Below are 7,785 nucleotides of genomic sequence, written 5' to 3'. Positions count from 1 at the left end.
TTCATGGCATTGATTCCACAAGACTTTTGAAACATTCCTTTGAGAATCTGGTCCATGATGACATGATTGCATCACGCAATTCCTGTAGATTTTTCAGGTGCACTTTCAAGCTGTGAATCTCCCGTTCTACCACATCCCAAAGGTGTTCTATTGGATTCAGATCCGGTGGCTGGGAAGGCCACTGAAGAACACTGAACTCATTGTCATGTTCATGAAACCAATTTGAGACGTGTGGGGGGACATGCAGCGTTCGGCCTGTAGAGGGAGCTACAGGACCGTGGCCAGGGTTATGTCGGCGAGGCTCCGTTGCACACCTGTTGCAAATGAAGCCTCGTTGACTAGATGCTTAAGCTGGGAACGACGGAGCAGGTTTAGAGACAGACGACTGGAAAGTCGCCAAAACTTTGAGACGGGCTAATAAGCCACGATATTGAATGACTAATAAACGGGACCAAATCCCTCACTAAGATACTGCGTCTGCCTCTGTGTGAAAAGAACCTTGCTACATTGGTGTTAGAAGTGGGATGGCGCCCCACGTTGGGCGCCAATGTAGCAAGGTTCTTTTCTGTCTCTAAACCTGCCCCGTCGTTCCCAGCCCACCTACTGAAAAAGCAGAGGCACACACATCTTAAGCATCTAGTCAACGAGGCTTCATTTGCAACAGGTGTGCAACGGAGCCTCGACGACAGAACCCTGGCCACAGTCCTGTAGCTCCCTCTACAGGCCGAACGCTGCATGTCCCCCCACAAGACGACTTGATTTGTGACATGGTGCATTATCATGCTGGGGTAGCCATTAGAAGATGTGTAAATTGTAGCCATGAAGTTATGCACATGGTCAGCAACAATACTCAAATCGGCTGTGGCATTCAAGCGATGATTGATTGGTATTAACAGGCCTAAAGTGTGTCAAGAAAACATTCCCCACAACATTACACCACCTCCACCGTGAGAAGGTGTACAGGCGTTCCTAATATAGTGTTCAGTGCACACACTGTGAAAACTCAACGGGGAGTGAAGGGAAGCGAGGGTACATAAAGCAACAGTGACAATTAAACACAGGTGCAGGGTGATTAGTCCATGAGTGAGGCGGCACAGTGGGTGGCCAGAGGGAGACATCTAGCGACCGCACTGGGGAGTGCGACCCCCATCCGTAACAGTCTGTCAAGCTGATTTGAACATTAATAAGACTCAGTATGTCTACTCTGATGTGAATATGTCTCACCTGATGAATTGTAAATCCTTAGAATTGTGGTTTGTCGAACAAAAGAACACAAGCATCAGAACAGGCCAGAACATGGCCAAAATAATAAACAAGGATATTAAGGCAGAATAATAATGTGGGTCACAGATTTATCCTCCCAAATGTATTGAGAAAAAACCTCTAGCTATGGACAAATATGGGTCTCCAATGGCTACTGCTGATGTACCTAGAAGCACAGTAAATGTGTATTTTATCATTGAATGAAGTACAGTTTAATAAATCACTGATCTGGACATGTTCGGCATGAGTTCAAAGATGTATTAGTACACTCACTCAGCTGGGTCTGGTACGTAGATGGGGACATACCCAGCACCGTCCTTTTCAAATCCTCGTCTTCCTCCATTACTGTGAAATGAAACAAAGATGTCATTACAAATAGCATGTTCTATTCAAGTAAACCAATAATTATGAATATGTTTGTTATTAACTGACCTGGAAGATCAGAGGCAGCAGTAGAGGTTGCTGTTGGGGTTGGAGCTGCCATGTCAGGTAATGTTTGGGGTGGAGCAGAGGTAGCTGTTACCTGGGCTTTCCTGCTTCAACAGGTACTGCTTAAGTTGGTGCATTTTAGTGCCTGGCACACACTTCTTCAAGAGGATGAAGCCAGCATAACCATCAGCCCTGGTTTCCCAAACCTCCCTCCAGGTGCTTTGGTGCCGGGCCCCAAAGCCAACACGTTTGTCCTCCTCCCATTCCACCTTAAGATAGGGTGGCCTCGTGGACTGATGTTGAAAGAGGTCTCCGATCTCCTTAAACATCCTTGAAAAGGACAGGAAGGACAGTAGGCTGTTCTTACTGTTGCCCACTGGATTAAACAGTCCCATCCTTTCCTCCTGTTCCACCTTCTTGTCTTTTTACTGACTCTGAATCTTTTCAAGTCATTCAGTCAAAAGGAAGAATCTTTCGACTTATTTCGTTTATTTGAGTCAGTAATGCCTGTCTCCCGGGAATTTAGGAACCTCCGACCAACCCCCCGACCAACCCTCAGATAACAGGTTATGGATCCTCAGCCTGAGGGGTCTTACCCTGTCAGATGCTGACTGGTCCTATGTAGGTTGGTGTCGATTAGATTCACTCCGCTGTTAACGGTCTACATCCCATAGTTCCTCCCATATCTTCCTCTACCCACCTCAGCTGCACTGAAAAATCACCCCAAACCTAAAAACTGTACACAGAAGTGGGTAGTCTCTATGGTTAACGACCGCTCTAATCTGATATGAGTGCCAGTTGGTGTGGTTGCGGATAAAGGGTTTATCGGTAATAATTTACCCAAAGGAGGTAATAAGGGGCCAGATATAACCCTTCAGATCCCAAGATGTATTATGCACAGTAGTCTATAATAGTTTATGTTACCAGGAGGAGGTAAAAAGGCTTATCAGGGATGGAATGACTAAAAATATATAAAAAAAAAATAATAATAATAATAATTAAAAAAATAATTAGAAATCTCAATTAAAATTGAGAAAACTATTCCTTTAAATGCAGGTTAAATTCTTTAATGATGGCTTAAAACATTGCAGCATTACAGGCAGAGTGATTAAATGGTAAAATGCTAGTATTCAAAAATGATAAAAATGATAAAAGAATAAAACCTATCAGTCTGTCCCTACTCCCTAAATTTAGAGAAGTCCCAGTTTCACCCCTACGAGCATAGCCGGTTCCTCTATCCACCAGAGCTGTTGTTATACAAACAAAGGTCCGCCAAGGTCCTCCGTTGTGCTAGTGTGGCGAGGCCGACAGTCAGAATTCAATCAGAGTGTGAGCTCCGGACAAGGAGAATCTGCTAGAGTATGGAGGCTCCAGTTTCCACTTCGGGGTGGTTTTCAACACACTCAGTCCTGCTCCAGCCTTCAGGTGTGACGCTCCGCAGCGGGGAAAGTCCGTTGTACTGCTCCAGGGAGCTCTTTTTATAATCTTGCAATGGGGCTTTTTGTTACCCCCACCCTTTCTTATCTAGTTCATTTAGTCAGGCATAGAATTCGATCTAGTTCTCAGTCGAGCATAGAATTCGATCTAGTTCATTACATCACCCTGAGTTCGCACCCATGCTTAGTCATGGGCATAAGGGCACCTGTTGTTATGTCTACTAGACATACTTATCACTCTCATGCTCAAACATGGACTCAAGGACACTTTTTATTGTGGACTTCTGCAACCTACACTATTAATCCTTTTTGTGCCATACTAATCTAGGCATTTCTCAAAGTTAACATTTAGTACATATGGTATACAATCAACATTAGCACACATGATCAGCCTACTTCAGTAATCATTTCTGAGTAAGAATTATACAGTCAAACATTAATGCATTTGGTTGCCTACTTCGGTATCAGTTAAACCGTTATCACTACGAGGTCCAACCAGATATGTTGACCCGGAGTCATATACTACCCTTATAATTTCTCTTATTCAGTTTTGCCTTTTGCACATATTTGAACTCATTTATCATTAACCAATTATATATATTTGACTCAACTTATCATTAATCAATTACACTCCTTTGAATCAACTTATCATTAATCAGTTTCACACATTTGAATCAACTTATCATTTCAGTTACACACTTTTGAATCAACTTATCATTAATCAGTTACACACATTTGAATCAACTTATCATTTATAAGCAGTAATGCAGTTTACACCTATTTTAATCAACTTATCATTCATAAGCAGTTATGCAGTTGCACCTATTTGAAGGATAGATCAAAGATAAAATATGTTTCAGGAACATCCGCAGCCGCGCTGTCCCTCGTCAGGTTGGGCCCCCAGCTGCTAAGCTTTTTCTCTTTCAAGCAGTGTCATGGTGATTCACCAAGATTGCTCTCAAACCTCGGGCCAATCCTGCTGTGCTTAACTGGGTAACGTTGGGAATGGTGTTTAGCCTGGGAAAAGGCCATACTAATCTCGCCCTCGGCGACATGCCCAAAGCACGCAGGATCCCCTACCGGTGAACTATGAACTGAAAGCTCATGTTATGACTCTACAAGCCTCTCGTTCACATCTCATTCACCATAGGGGCATGCCAGGTTTATTACTTTAGATCGGTCATTTGTGACTGAGACCTATTTTCTATCTATTTTCTTGCGTGCATATAAAATTAAGAGAGTGTGGTTGGAGCATGTCTCAGAGCCGCTGAGTCGGAGGAGTGTGTATTAATCCTGCTGTAAGATTCATTGTGTATTAATCCTGCTGTAGGATTCATTGCGACCAGCACGTCAAATGAAAGAGTAGTTCAAAAAGGACAAATTGTTTGCGAACTGCACGACTACTTTTCACTGCGTTATTGCACAGGAAAGAGGCCAAAAGTCATGCTTTTCTGAATGGCATTTAGATTGGATAGAGATGGTCTCATCTTCTGCTCACCAATTTCACTGCCGTATCGCTACAGATATACCAGGGTAATTTAGCAATATTTGAATGACTAAAACTTGCCTACTGCAACTTGGGGAGATGACACGTTATCTATGAATTAAGAATAAAAGAAGCCATTCACACAACACAATGTCACTGTGTATGGGAAGCTTAATCCTCTCCACATATTGGTTTATACATTGCCATGGAGACCACCAAGATATGTGGTAAATAATTTTAATTCAGTAGGTTCCAGATGTGTCATGTGTCACCATGTGTCATTTATGTATACATTATTACATTATTAGAAAACACAAAAGTGATTTGCCTGGTTCCCAACAGATTTTGCATACATTTGATTTAGTGACATTGTATAAAAGTCATCATTCTAAGAAAATACATTTCAAAGTTAGTTGAAGGCTTGAAGCGTATAAAAATACATTAGGATTGTTAAATGAAGTTCAGGATAAAAACTGGGTTGAAAGATGTTGTTTCTATCAGGTTGAGTTACGGCTTGTCTACATTGCAGTCACTCTGCACTAGATCTTACAATGTCTAGAGATGTAAGGAACCCCACCAATATTGTCATAGAATTTAAGCTATAATACTTAAAATACCATTAACCAGAGCTGTTGATTCATTCAAAGACTTTATTCATGCAGAATATGCAGCCGTTCAGGTTTGCAAAGTTGACCCCGTTATCTCCTCAGTCACCTGTCTTTATAGACTTCACACAGGTTAACGCCTTCTATTCAACGTATTTCTGATTCCTGTCTACATACACCAATAACATTCAAGATCTACATTTCGTCATCAAGGTGTGCGCCGCCCACCGGGCTGGCGCCCGTTTATCCGATCAGGCCTTGCTGACGCCCAGGCTGTTAGCCTTTAGCTGTTTACAACTTTGTTTATTACTTAAATTACCCTAACTTTACTTACTCTATCCTGGTTTCTCCAGCTTTGATCCTTTGTTTTCTTCACCTATATCAAACCCCTCAATCTGACCTCACCCCTCTTGACTGCATTCTCCAAATGTTCTAGGACCATCTGTTTTCTTGTGACCTCTTCCCTAGGTGTGGGATTACAAACCCTTATATTGTCTTTAAATTTACCATAATATCGCATATCAATCTGCTGTGTGACTGTGAAGCCAACCGAGAATGCTACTGATGTGTTTCTACAGGCCATTCATTATAAAGTCAGTGAAAACATCAATCAGTCAATCAATCAAACTATACTTAACCATACAATAGACTTATGGTTATGGTTGACTGGACACAGACAATGTCTTGTCCAAGACCATAGATCTAAAGACCATAGACCTTGCTTGTTCAGGCAGGTTGAACATTACAGAACGTTCAGTAATGCGCCCAACAGGTATGCATGAATAGGAAGTTATGTCTGCTCTGTACATTGCATTTCTATACTTATATCGATGTGAACATTTAGCCGCACTGAATACACCTCTGGACACCACATTTAAGTGTTCCCTTATAAGTGTTACACTGGCACAGTATATCTGCTGAAGACCTGTGTTTAATTATGTATTGATAAAAACACACTTTGGTGGATGAAGTCCTTACAGTGTAATCACACAGACAGTGCATAGGCAATCAAGTAGATTTGGTGAATTAATTCCTGTGCGTTGTTGATTTGGACAAAAGAATGTACAGGGAATTGGACATGTTATTTTCAATTTTCTGTGTGTCGTTGTAAATCTGCACTGTCAGTGTCATATGTATAAAAAATGACAAAAAGGTTAAAATAATGTATTATTTTAGTAAGTATTTCTCCAGTTTAGAGTCCTAGCCTTGAGATAACTTGGTGCAAAGGATATGTGGTTGCAGGTCAGTTTGTGTGATAAAGTGATTGGCTTTTGCTCTGTTCCAGATCCTTGATGTACTTTGGTTCTGAAGGGGTTCAAAACAAACTAGGGACATTTTGTTGCTGTTGTAAGACCAGGCAGTGATCTAGGACCAGCTTACCTTAACCATTAGGGAGGAAAACCTGATCGAAGATCAGCACAAACCTGACCTTACATTAATGTAAAGAGATATATGAAGAGATATATTCATACAACATCCAAAACAACATAGTAGAGGTGCACCTCTATAGGTGGATATCATTTTTGGAAAACTGATCAGAATAACAAGTAGTCTATTAAGAATCATCTGATACTGAGTGCTAATACAAATACTGTCCATACATTTGCCAGTCATGTAATCTGTACCCAGTTTGAACAACGTGACTTTCCAAAACAAACAAAACAATGAATTACGAAACAATAATTATGTATACTATACATTTTACATATATAGAGATTCTTAGCTTTTATTTGATAGTATTTGTGTACATACTGGTTTCAACATTCAGAAATTACATCACTTTTTATGTATAGTCCCCCTATTTCAGGGTACCCAAAAGTGATGCGACAACTGGCTTGACAGGTGTCTCGGGATCATTTGTGCATAAGAGAGCTCCCAATGTCTAGTATTGATTCTAGGCTTTGCGTTTGCCTTTGGAGTCTGCTATTGGTGTCTGTCAACATGAGGACCAAAGAGACGTCAATGAAAGTCAGGGAAGCCATTATGAGGCTGGAATATCAGAAACATAGCTAAAACCTTAAACCTACCAAATCCAACAGTTTGGGACATCATTAAAAGGAAAGAGCACTCAGAAATCGGCCAAGGAAGACTTCTAGTGAATGACCGAAGAATGCTCACCATGATTAAAAAAGCCCCAAAACAACTGTCCCACAGATCAGGAACACTTTCCAGGAGGTAGGAGTGAATGTATCAGACACTACCATCCGTAGCAGACTTCACTAGCAGAACTACAGAGGCTACACTATAAGGTGCAAACCACTAAGTTTGCACAACAAAAACAGGTTACAGTTTGCTAAAAAGTACCTAAAAAGCCTGCAGAGTTCTGGAAAAAGGTCTTGTGGACAGATGAGACAAAGATGAACTTGTACCAGAGTGATGGCAAAAGTAAAGTGTGGAGAAAAAAAGCAACTGCCCAATATCCACAGCATACCACTTCATCTGTGAAATATGGTGGAAGGGGTGTTATGGCTTGGACATGTACGACTTCCACTGAAACTGGCTCACTTGTCTTCATTAATGATGTAACTGCTGACGGCAGCAGCAGGATGAATTCTGAATTGTACAG

This window comes from Argentina silus (genome assembly GCF_951799395.1).
Source record: "Argentina silus genome assembly, chromosome: Y".
NCBI classification, from domain to species: Eukaryota; Metazoa; Chordata; class Actinopteri; order Argentiniformes; family Argentinidae; genus Argentina; species Argentina silus.
This window is presented reverse-complemented; position numbering follows the sequence as displayed.